We start from the raw sequence: 13,063 nt of genomic DNA, 5'->3' as shown, positions 1-13,063 counted from the left end.
CTTTGAGCCACCCAGAACACGTCTGCTCCCTGGGCCCCAGGACTGTCCTCTGCTCTTTGGAGACAGCGGCCACGCCTCTCTCCACATCCTCTCTCCAGGTGGAACCTGGGTCCCTTCCATGACATGGGTCATGGGGTCGCGGGATGCAGCCCCAGTTGACGGCGATGTCAGTGGTGCCCCTGGAGGTGTGCAATGCTGTGACCTCCTTGTGGGTCCCTTTCCCAGTTTCCTCGTTCTGTCTGGATATGCTCCTCCCTGCCCTACCCTTCCCTTTGAGACCCGCCCTGTCCGATAGCAATATAAAGTTAGCCCTGTGTGTATCTTTAAATTTTCTATTTTATTTATAAAAGCCTTTTATTTATAAAAATAAGAAAAAAATCGGCAACATTAATTTCAAACCATATTGAATATAACCTAATACATCCGAAGTAGTATCATTTCAACATATAATCAATATAAAAATCATTAATGACAAATCTCAAACTTTTTTTCTTTTCATACTGTATCAGATGTGTTTTTACCCTTACAGCACATCCTATTTGGGACGAGCCATGTTTCAAGTACTCAGTAACCACATGTGACTTGTGGCTATGGTGTTGGACATATGTGATGCACTTCTGGACTCCAGCTCTATTAATGTGGTCGGAGCTGGCTTGGGTATTGTGGCTAACACATCACTCTGATTCAGGAGGAAAGAATAAACTGGTCCCTGAGAGTGAGGGCATCTGGCTGTCGGGAGGTCCGGGACCCCATCTGGGTTCTATTACCAGCTCACTCCACACGTGACTGTGGATAAGTCACTCCTCTCCTCCAGGCCCCAGAATCCTCATCTGACAAATATGAGGAGTTCTCTGGGTGTTCTGTCTATGTTCTCTTATGTATTTCTTAGGAAAGCCCCATGATGTTTCCCAATTGGGGAGATGGAGGCTCAGAGAGATCTCACCTCTTCCTCACATTCGGGGCATGTGGATTCCCGCAGCTCGCGGGCTGGTTGCTCCTGCCTACCAGTGGGGCTCAGTTCCAGGCAGGCAGCCCTCAATCCTGTCCCCTTCCTTATTGTTAAGGACAGGTGATGGCAGCGTATGCAGGTGTTTGCAGCGAATGCAAGTGTTGACGGTGCATGCAGGTGGAGATCTGCTAAAGGAAAATGCCTCCATCTGCTCAGCTATCTGCTCTGTCTCTCCAGGGCTGTCTCACACAGTGGGGGCTTGAGGTCAGGTGCCGGCCCCTCCCTGTGTTTGTTTCTGCTCCACCAGGACGGATCAGAGTAAAACCCGGACACCATCTCACTCGAGGCTCCCTCCCTCCATCTGCTTCTTCCCCCAATCCTTGAATCCAGCTGACTTCTCCTTCCTGACCACAGACTTGTCTTCCAGTTCCAGAGCCGTCATCTGTCATCTGTGTGTTTTTACACTTAAAAACACATCTGTCACATCTGTGTGACTTCGAGCAAATCACTTTATTTGAACCTTCACTTCCCTGTTTGGGATGGGGGAGAACCTCCCCTTCCTCGCAAGGTTGACGAGAGTAACAACAGAGCCGATATATGTGAATGTGCCTGGCTGGGTACTTTCTGTAAATGTTAACTGTGGCCGAATATTTACAAGTCATTTTAAGAACCACTGAGTTTTACTCTTCCAAACTGGACCTTGCCGGGTTACTCAACAATGCTCTGCGTGGCTTTGTCCCCTTTCCCCAGCCAGTCGAGCCTTCTTAGCTCCCTACGGTCTTCTGAGCGGAGGGATCGTCCACAGATGACCACTCTCTCTGGTGAGAGCCCAGGACGATGGGGCTGGAGGGGTCTTGACAGTCATGCCTGGGGGGCACCTCACCACCAAGACTGACCGTCTTTGCAAATAACACAGATGTGACTTCTGTCGTGAATCTCTCTACATATATTGCACCCGTTCCCGTGTCCCCCAAAAGAGAATGATTGACATGAATTTAACTTTTTCTCGATGCACGATCATCATCACAGCCGGACGTTTTTATATTAAAATAGTAAGAGCGCTCACTTCCGTTGCGTGTGTCTGTGCACTTATATCCTGCAAATGGCATCCTCCGGTTCTTACATGACCCCGAGGTAAAGTTTGGCTATTATCCTCTTCTCATGGGTGAGGAAGAGACTTGTCCGGGCCTCACTGCAGAGGGACGTGATCCCCCCCGCTTCGGCAGCATAACCTCTCGATGGCCTCTGGGCTCTTCTCCTGGGGCCCCTGATGGACTAGGGGTCCATATGTGAGCCTCAGAGGCTGGCCTTGCCCTTTCTGGGGGCTGGGGACACACCCCAGGGACAGCCATTGCCTTGCTTTGGGGCCTGCGCTGGTCTGAGAAAGGGAATAGTGCAGCACAGGCTTTGAAGCCTTTGCTTTCTTGACCCGGCCATGTGCTGCCTGAACAAGTTCCCAGTTCCTCCTTCTCTCACACTCTCTTCTCCTGCTTTCATGAGCCCCCCTTTCTTAGCTCTCTGGCTGTTTTTCCCAGAATCCTTTGCAGTCTGACCCTGCTCTGCTCCCCTTAATGTGCTGGCGTCCTTCAGCACCCCCTTTGGCTCTCTGCCCTCTCCACATCTTCCTCCACATCACCCCCAGGGTCTTCGTCTTGAGCTTACTCTCCTCAAGCAAATGATCACCTTGAAACTACACATTGAAGGAACACGTGCACTGAGCCCGGCAGGCCCACTTCGGGGTCCTGGCTCTAGCTCTGTGGATTCAGACAAGTGCCTCATCTCCCCGAGCCTCAGCCGTCCTAGCTATATAGAGGCACTGACAATACCTACTTAGACCCCCAGGGTCTCTGCGCCACGGACTCCCAGAAACACATGTCCCATGCGGCCCTCTTCCCAGAGCTGAGGCTGTATACGGATGTACATGTCTTCCCCAGCTGAGTCCATCATCCTTCTCTGAAGCTCCCCCACCCCCTCTTGTGGTCTCTAGCTCAGGAACCTCCTCCCAATTATCCTATGCTTTATGACAATACAGGCTACCGTCTCTCAAGGGCTTCTAGAGTACAGACCCAGGCTGAGTGATCCCATGGCTCTCACTTGATCCTCTATCAACCCGGGGAGGTTGCCAGTATTTTATTATCATACCCATTTCACGGATGAAGATGCGGTAACAGAAGCCCCCGGCACATCGCAGGCGCTTGACAAGGGCTGGTTCTCTCTTTTGGCTTTGGGTTTTTCAAGAGTCGAAATTCATAAATGAAACTGACTAAGCTGGAGCCAAGCCGAGGTGCCCGGCACTCATTCCCACCCAGAGGTAGGGGTCCACGTTGCCCTGTGACTCCAGCTTGGCACGCCGGATGGATGCCTGGTCTGCTACCTTGTCCTGAGGTATCTCATCCTCGGCTCCCTCCTGCTGAAATCCAGACCGTGCCCTCAAGAGGCAGCCGCTGTGCAGAGTTAGTTACCCAGGAACCCCATTTCAGGTGTGTGGCCCTGAAGCTGTTCCCTCTTTCATCCCCGGTAACAGATGCAGGACAGGTGATGGTGGTGCTTTCAGGTGGTGGCCTGTGAGGTGCTTTCTAGTGACTGCCTAGGTATCTGTCTCTCCAGAGCTGTCCCACCGCATCGGGTGGTTATGAGGCCGGGTACTGCCCCTCTCCGTGTGTGTTGTTGTTGTTATAACTATAATAATGATTATTATTGGCATTATCGTCCCATGAGAGCCTGTGAAGTAGGTATTATCAGTGCCCGTCTATAGCTAAGACAGCTGGGGCTCGAGGAGATGGGGCACTTGCCTAAGTCTACAGAGCTAGAGCCAAGACCCAGACTGGGTCTGCTGGGCTCAGGGTGCACGTTCTTTCAATGTGTAGTTTCAAGGTGATCATTTGCGTAAGGAAAGTAAGATCAAGTTCTTCTTTTAAAAACATTTTTTGACGTGTATTTATTTTTGAGAGACAGGGAGAGACAGTGTGAGCAGGGGGAGGGGCAGAGAGAGGGGGAGACACAGAATCCGAAGCAGGCTCCAGGCAGGCTCCAAGCTGTCAGCACAGAGTTCGATGCGGGGCTCGAACTCACGAACGGCGAGATCGTGACTTGAGCCGAAGCTGGACGCTTAACCGACTAAGCCATCCAGGTGTCCCAAATCAAGTTCTTCTTAAAGTGACTTGTAAGATGTAGGCGTCCCCCCAGAAAAAGACTGAAGATTCGGTCACAATGAATATTTACTCAAAGTACTGGGTGAGGCGCGTTCACATATAATGTGTCGGCTGTTAGTCCTGCCAACCTTGTGAGGAAGGGGGGGCGGTTCTCCTCGATCCCAGACACGGAAGCAAAGATTCTGTTCAAAGCAGTGATTTCCTCAAAGTCACCCGGGTGACAGGTGATGCTCTGGGATCAAAAGGCAAGCCTTTGAGACTCCAAGGCCTGTGCCCCTTTCCCCCGCGAGACGATGGCCAGGAACAGGTGCTGGGGAAGAAGCAGGTGAAGGGAGAGAGTCTTGGGTGACCAGGCACAACAGTTCATTTTTCTGAGGCTAGAGAAGGGCAGTGATCTGTTTTAAGTTACACAACGAGGAAGTCGTGATGCTGGCATTCTGCTCCCATCTGTCTGACTTTGCCCTCTGCACCACTCCACAGTGGGGTTGCCAAAGCCACACCTCCTCCTCCCCACGGCCTCTTCTCCTAGCCATAGCCTGAGGTCAATTAGGCACTCTAGATCCTTTTCTCTCAGGTAAAAAGGGCTTATGCCCCTCTGCCTTGTTACCCCTAACTCTGCCAGGCACTGTACTAGGGCAATTGACATGCATTACTTTATTTAATCGTCATGACAAGTCTGAGAAGTAGGGACTACGATCCTCCCTGTTTTTTTTTTTTTAACATTTATTTATTTTTGAGACAGAGAGACAGAGCATGAATAGGGGAGGGGCAGAGAGAGAGGGAGACACAGAATCGGAAGCAGGCTCCAGGCTCTGAGCCATCAGCCCAGAGCCCGACGCGGGGCTCGAACTCACGGACCACGAGATCGTGACATGAGCTGAAGTCAGACGCTTAACCGACTGAGCCACCCAGGCACCCCCGATCCTCCCTGTTTTAATGATGATGACCCTGAGGCCCAAAGAGTCCACACAATTAGAGGTGAGGAAGCTGGAAACTGGAATCTGCATCAGGGACTGACTCCAGACCTGAGTTTTTAACTGCTACCCTCTCTCACTTTTTCTTACCTGGATTGGGTATAGATTTCCCTCTCTGAGGTGTATCAGGCCATGAGCCCTGAAGGCCAGAGTCCAAATCTCTAGCTACCCTTGTCCCCATCTGTAACTCCCTCCCCTTCCTAAAGATACCACCTCACCAACGAACGCCATGGCTTAAGTCCCACTCTCACTTGGGGATGTCTTTGGCCATTTCTGTACTTTGTCACCAATTTTCACAAATGTCCTCAAGGTAGGCAGTGTGTCCTCCCTCTCCTGGAGGATTCGAGTCTGTAGGGTGCCTCAAGGTGGGCATCAAGGTCCCAAACCAGGTCTGCCTTGAAGACCCATGTCCTTTCTACTCACCATACCCCTCCGCCCTGGGAGGTCCTGAGAGAGCACAGAAAAAGCTCCCACTCGGAACTGTGATGTCTGAATTCTGGCCAGCTGTACCCCTATCTGGGCACCTCACGCCATCCAAGGGATGCAGTTCCCATTCGTGTCTAATTTTGAGAGGAGAGAGTGACAGAGAGCATGAGCGGGGGAGGGGTAGAGAGAGAGGGAGACAGAAGAGCCAAAGCAGGCTCTGCGCTGACAGCAGAGAGCCCAATGTGGGGCCTGAATCCACAAACCATGAGATCATGAGCCGAGCCAAAGTCGGACACTTAACCCACTGAGCCACCCAGGTGCCCTCAAGTTTATTTTTTTTTAACTAATCTCTACACCCAATATGGGGCTCGAACCCACAACCCCGAGATCAAGAGTTGAACACTCTTCCTCTTCCAACTGAGCCAGCCAGGAGCCTGAGGTCTATTTATTTTTAAAGAGCTGCATAGTTGTCCTCTGTGTGGTTTTGCCCTCACATAATGTCCTCCGGGTGGCGCCAGTGTTTTCCTGCTCTAAGTATGGCTGTCACTTCTGGAGCGCCCAGCACGTGCCTGTCACTGCAGGAGACCATTTATGTACACATTTTTATGGTTAGTCATTCTTATTCTTGGGTACCTCGCCTGGCCCAGGAAATTATTGGAAGACCCAGCTCCAGCGGTTCACCTTGGGGAAGCTTCTCATCATCCCCCCCCCCCCCACCTCTCCTGCCCCCATCGGGTCCTGGGCTGGGCCTGAGACATGAGCAAGACAGAGGAGCTCACAGACTAGCAACCAGATATGGAAGCAGGTCATTACAGGCAAGTGAGGAGAACGAGAAGAGAGGAGGAAGGACTGGTGTAGCTGCAGGTTTGGGGTGGGGGCAGGGAAGCTCTCAGGGGGGGACAGCCGAGCCTTGGAAGGACGCGGGGAGTGTGGCCGGTGTGCAGGGCCATGCCTCGGTTCTGTCTATACCCTCCGTGGACTGCCTCCCTGCACCTGTGCTTCCCGCCCTCATTGCCACTCATGCCTCATCTACTTCTGAAAACAAGGATTGGGGTAGATTCTGATTTTTATAAAATTACGTAGATAATAGCAACAGGACCACGAAGTGAGGAAAAGGGGTAAGAGTTTTGTAATAAAACGGCGGGAGAGAATGACCCTCGTCCTAAACTGAGGGTAGTTACTACAAATGAACACAAAGCTCGCCTCTCCGCTCGCAGCAGCCAGAAAGGGCTGCACCGGCTGCAGCCCGCGGGGTCGAAAGGCCCATCCAGTCCCACCGGTGGAGTCCTGTTGCCTCCTCTCTGCACTTGATCCCTGGTTTGTTCCCTGTGTTTATGGCTCCCTTGGGTACTGGGCTGGTATTTTGACTGGATCGTGAATTCTGACCCATTCACACGACTGAACTGAATGGAGAGGCTGTGGACACAACGGCTCTGGGGCACCTACTATGTGCCATTCCTTTATAACCCCTTCACTCTGAGACACCGACAGAGAAGAAACTGAGGCTCAGAGGAGTTAGGGGAAATGTGGACAGGACCGTCTGTGGGCCCCCGTCTCCTGACCCCTGCCCAGCTTCTTCACAAGCTCAGCCAGGAGGGGTCTGAAGATGAGATACCTCAGGACGAGGAAGCAGACCGGGCGTCCAGTTTGCCAAGCTGGAGTCACGGGGCAAGCCGGACACCTGCAGATGTCTGGGTGGGAACGAGTGCTGGGCCCCTTGGCTTGGCTTGGCTTGAACTTTAGCTGGTTTCATTTATGAATTTAGACTCCTGAAAAACCCAAAGCCAAAAGAAAGAACCAGCCCTTGTCAAGCGCCTGTGATGTGCCGGGGGCTTCTGTTACTGCATCTTCATCTGTGAAATGGGTATGATAATAAAATACCGGCAACCTCCCTGGGTTTCTGAAGGATCAAGTGAGAGCCATGGGATCACTTAGTGTAGAGCTAGCCCCTAATAAGTATTCTCATAATTAAAAAAAAATGTTTTAATGTTTATTTCTTTTTGAAAGAGAGGGAGACAGACAAAGTGTGAACAGGGGAGGAGTAGAGAGAGGGAGACGGAGACACAGAATCCGAAGCAGGCTCTGAGCTGTCAGCACAGAGCCCGCCACGGGGCTCGAACTCACAAACAGTGAGATCATGACTTGAGCCAAAGTTGGACGCTCAACTGACTGAGCCACCCAGGTACCCCAATATTCTCATAATTTTTTAAAGTTTATTTGTTTATTTTGAGAGACAGAGACCGCACAAGTTGGGGAGGGGCAGAAAGAGAGGGAGACAGAGAATCCCAGGCAGGCTCCGCTCGGAGCCTGATGTGGGGCTCAAACTCACAAAACTGTGAGATCACGACTTGAATGGCAACCAAGAGTCAGACACTTAACTCACTGAGCCACCCAGGCACCCCAGTATTCTAATTATCTGTGTTATCGAGATGATCATCCTCAACATGGGCTTGTGAAGTAGGGACTGCGAGTGCTGCCTTATGGCTAAGAAACTGAGGCTCCGGGAAAGGAAGTGCCCAAAGTCACAGAGTTGGAGCAGGAAGCCTGTTGGGCTCAGTTTCTGTGCTGCGTCCACACTGAGAGACGAGCCCAGGAGGTAAAACGAAGGCCCAAGACAAGGAAGCAGAGGTGGAGGCCAGACTTCAGTGAGTGCTTTACGGTGTCAGATCCCTCTTGGGTGGGGGTGGGGGGACCTCCGAATGGCAGCAGTGGAGAGAGCTCAGGTGCAGATGACTGGCCTCTCCTGGCAGCCAGAGCTGCTGTCACTGTGGCGGGGCCATGCCTGGGCCATGCACAGCACCCAGAGGAGCAGTACAGAAGCGGCTGCAAAGAAGGCTGGGCCCAGGTCCCAGGGCACTTGGAAGGACCAGGGCACCTAAAAAGCAGCATCGCTTGGCACCTGGGTACTGAGGGCTTAGGAAGGGTGAAATGGCCTCATTTGCGTGGACTGAATTTTTGGCTCGTCCTCCCTTAGTCTGACCGAACTATTTAACTGTAAGGATTGAAAAGTAGAAGTTAAGAGCGTGGGCTGAACAGGTGTCACAACACACGGAAGGGAGAAGGTGAAATACCCCATCCCTGTTCCCCTGTCAGTCTCATTTGGCTTGGGTGGTCTGTGTCCACCGGCCCCTCGCCTTATTTGGCCTCACCCACCCGTGCAGGCAGCAGCCAGTTGTGATAAAGCAACTGGAGCGGTAAAGGCACCACCTTTGGGGGCAGAAAGCTCTGGCTTAGATCGTGGGGGGGGGGTAGTCATTTTACCCCTCTGAGTCTCTGATGCCCCCTCTAAAGCAATGCCAACCTCTCAGGGTCAATTAAGGATCAAGGGAGGACCACGGAATCATTAGCAACATGGCTGTCCTTAGGAAGCACTCAATAAATATTATTATTGTATTTGTTATTGTCATCATTCTTACAAAGGCCCCGTGAGGTGGGCTCATCATATGCCCTGTTTCCTCATCTGCAAAATGGGACTCATGCTGAGGCTCCAGGGGTGCCTGTGCAGATGGAATGAGGGGCGTGGCACAGAGCCAGCAGCGCACAGGAGGCCCCTCATCACTGCGAGCCTCCTCCCCGCTCACCAGCTCTCTCAGTAGGGTTGGTCGTTCTGATCTCCCTCATTCCCCAGGAGCCCAAGGCCTCTCCTACCGGAGGCCCTCATGCTATAGGGGTTCTGAGACCAAGAGTCAGGCTGAAGAGGTGGCAGTGTTTGCCATGTGCCCAGCAGACACAGGGCAAGGCCAAGCTGTGGGATGGAGAGAGAGAACGCCTTGAGAAATTCCTCTGAGGCTGCAACAGCTCCTTCTCCCCATGTTCTCTCCTTCTATTCTCCTGCCTGCTCTGGGGGTAGTTGCTGTGACCTCCATTTTGCAGATGGGGAAACTGAGGTTAGCGACCAGTGCAGGGTCACACAGTGAGTCCTTAATGGGGCTGGTACTTGCTGCCTCCCTCTGTAGCTACATGTCACCCAGCGCTGGGGTCATGACCGCAGAGGGGAGAAGCAGCAAACCCAGGGCGCTATGGGTGGGTGGGCATCTGGGGGCTCCTCCCAGCTTGGCTCCTCCCAAGCTCACCGGCTTGGGAAAGTCTATTGCCTCCGTGGCCTGGGGGGCTGGGGGGACCAGGAGAGGGAGGGCAGCTGGAAGAGGCAGCCTTCTCCTAGAAACCTCACTCCCTTTTCCACGACTTCTTCCCCTAACAGTCATGGCTCTGGAATTCCAAACGACTTTAGTATTTTGCAAGGAGGTCTCAGGGCTCTGTGAACGTCAGCCTCAGACTGAACCTTCGAGATCATCTGCTTCAAGCCTCCCATCCATTTGACTAATCAGAAGACAGAGCCCCTGAGGAATGGAGGAGCGACTTAGCCAAGAGCAGGGCCAGTAGCAGAACCTTGCAGCTCAATGTTCTGAGAGCGTCATTGGATCTAGGGGGATGACAGGCCAGGGTCAGGACATTCCAGAGGAGAGGTCACATGGGCCGGACAGGGCAGGGCAGGACAGGGCAGGGCCAGGCAGGGCAGGGCATGAGGCCACAATGCGATGCTAGGGATTCCCCTGCCAGGCTCTGTTGTCAAGTCCTCACTTTGTCATTTCCTTTCTACATCCCTGGGAGGTCAGGGTTGTTGTCCTCAGTTTACAGGGAAAGAAGCAAGACACAGAGAAGTCCAAAGTCAAACAGCTTCTTAATGAAGGAGGCAGAACTCAAACCTGGTTGCTGCTTATCTCCAAATCCTACACATTTTCCATGACATCCCTTGTACTGGGTTGAATAGCGTCCCCCGCTGCCCACCCCCCCCAAGTCATGCTCTTCCTAGAACCTCAAAATGTGACCTTATTTAGAAACAAAGGCTTTGCAGATGTAGATCATTAAGATTAGGTCATAGCGAAGCAGGGTGGGCCCTAAATCCAATGTGGCTGGATTTATAAGAAGAGGAAACGCACAGAGAGAAGAATGTCGTGTGAAGCCGTGGAGAAGAGACAAGGGAGGACACCATGTGGAGAAGGAGGCAGAGACTGGAGCGATGTGTCTACAAGACAAGGAACACCAGGCTTGCTGGCCATGAACAGAAGCTGCACGAGGCAAGGAAGGTTTTCCCCGAGAGCTCGGCCCTGCGAGCCCCTTGATTTCAGACGACAAGCCTCCAGAACATTAAGACAATATTCCTGTTGCTTTCAGCCACTTTGCTGCTTTGTTGCAGCAGCCCCAGCAAACGAATATGCCTCCCCCCCGTCATGCAGGAAGAGGGGTGACCGACAGGCCTCTTGGGTCTCAGGTGTGCTTGTGTTGAAATTTAGAATGTTAGGGCAAGCCCATGGTGGAGAAGGATGGAGGGAACATACATGCGTCCGACAGGTGAACAAGTGAACAAGGGAGGGTCAAAGGTCTCGCTCTCAAGGGGCCAGAGTTTTCTGGATAACGCCTGTCAGGTGCTCTGCAGGGGCTGCCAGTAAGTGCTCCATAAAACTTCCGGGGATAAAAAGATAAGACTGAATGGGACGGTGTGCAGAAGGGCGTGGCCCGGAGAGGCAGTACGATTCAGCACTAATTCTCTACCCTGTTGGCGTGGTATGATCCCCGGCTCAGGAGAACACAAGGTCCTTGGGCACCCGGCACTCACTGATCTAAGCTGCTTCCCCAAAGCCCCAGAACTTTCTCTGCCCCAGGCAGGGACTGTGGAGGCAGCTAAAGGAGGCGTGTCATGAGGGCCCTCCCCTGCTGCACTGTCCCCCTCAGCCACACTGCCTCAGCTCAGCCCCACCCGTTCCCTGACACTGTCCCTGGGCCAGGCCTGAGCCTGCTCTGGAGACTCTCCCAGCTGTCCTGATGTCCCCTCTGGCTTCTGCAGACGCTCCCCTTTTCCACCCCTGGAGGCCTCGTCTGGGCACCGGCCCCTCCCCTCCAGAGGCGTCCCCAGACATCACTCCTGTGCTATTCTTTTTTCCTGACAACTGTGGCATCAAATGTCAACCAGGCGGTGCTCAGCACCAGAAGGTGGGGGCGGGGGGGGGGGCTGGTTCTTGATAACCGTGTGGCTTAGGGGACGGTCCTTGTGAGCCCCCCATGAGGGAACGGCCGGCCCTGGTCTGGCTGCGCTCCCAGCACACTGTGCTGCCCTGAGCAAACCTCTTCCTCCTCAGACCTCGGTCTGTCTGAGCCATGAAGGGGAGGCAGGCTTCTCTGCCTTCACCTGCTGGTAGGAGAGTCAGGGAACACGGGCACCGCCCTCGGGGGGCTAAGAGAATGCTGGGCAAGTGGCAGTGGACTCCCCTGAGAGCCAACTCTGCAAGGGGATTCTTGGGGGTGCAGAGTAGCTACGCCCACCAAACCTCAGAGAAGCCCGTCCTCCTGTCCTCACTTGCCCCGAGTGAGCTGGGACAGCTGGCACCAAGCGCCGGGGAAGCGGGCTCTGGCGGGCCCTGACAGCTCAGCAGTGGCAGCGGGGAGGTGGCGGTGGCCGCAGTGGCAGGGGCTATTCTGAGAGTTGGGAAGGGCTGCGGAGCCCAGACGGGGGGGCGGGGAAGCAGCCAAGGAGAAGACAGTCCTGTGAGGACATGGGGAGTATCCCTGTGGCCCCGAGAGGGGGTGTCTGCCCATGGCCATGTCCCTGTTCATAGAAGGGAGAGACCGTGTAGCGGTCACCGGGAGGGGATGGACCATGGAGGTGGTGAGGCACGCGCTGGGACTCCTTGGGTGTGTGGGTACAAGCTTGTGATCCGAGTACGAGTTGACTTGAACGGGGTAAAGCATGCACCTGTAAGCATGGGAGCAAGCGAGTGTGAGTGCGTTGGATTGCGAGCGCGTTCAAGTGCACGGGAAGGTGTGAGCAGAAGCAAACGTGCCTGGGTGTGGAAGGGGGAGGAATTCGAGGGTCAGCAAGCGGGGGCTTGTTCGTGGGCAGGAATGAATGTGGGAGCGGTAAGCAGGGTGAATGAGAGAGCAAGCGTGGGGGAGGGGTGGGGAGTGCGAGAGAGCTGGGGTCAAGGGAACCCTCAGGAGGGTGTGGTTTGGAGACACAAGTGAAGGGACTTTCGCGGGGGTGTGTGTGAGTGAGCCAGTGTGCGACAGTGGGTGCCACTGTGTGCGTGGCGAGAGCAGGAGGGACGGTGTGAACTGGGACAAGGGAAGATATGTAGGAACAACAGCAGTGGTAAGAAAAAGAGCTAGCGTTTATTGAGCACTTACTCTGAGCCTGGGGCTGACATTTATGATGGTATTGAATTCTTTACATATCCTACGAAGTCGGTGCTGTGATGGTACTCATTTATAGATCAGGAAATAGTGCTTTGAGCAGTTAAGTAATTTGCCCATACTCTTAATCACTGTGTTAGACTGCCTCGTAATGAATGTGTGAGCAGGGGCCAAGTTGTGAGTAAAGAATGAGTGTGTCTGTGGTAGGAGTGAGTTTGAGTGTGTGTGTGTGTGTGTGCGTGCACGCACACACACACACACGTGTGGGAGGCTGAGTGTGCCAGATGTGGGTCCCAGAGGAGCAGCAGCTGTGGACACTGGGCGGGGCAGGGGCCCGAGCAGAGCCTGAGTCAGTCGCCAGGGCATCTCTGCCA

Source organism: Panthera pardus, unplaced genomic scaffold, assembly GCF_024362965.1.
Source record: "Panthera pardus isolate Hobbes unplaced genomic scaffold, ASM2436296v1 HiC_scaffold_11, whole genome shotgun sequence".
Lineage (NCBI taxonomy): Eukaryota > Metazoa > Chordata > Mammalia > Carnivora > Felidae > Panthera > Panthera pardus.
Note: the sequence above shows the minus strand (reverse complement) of the source record.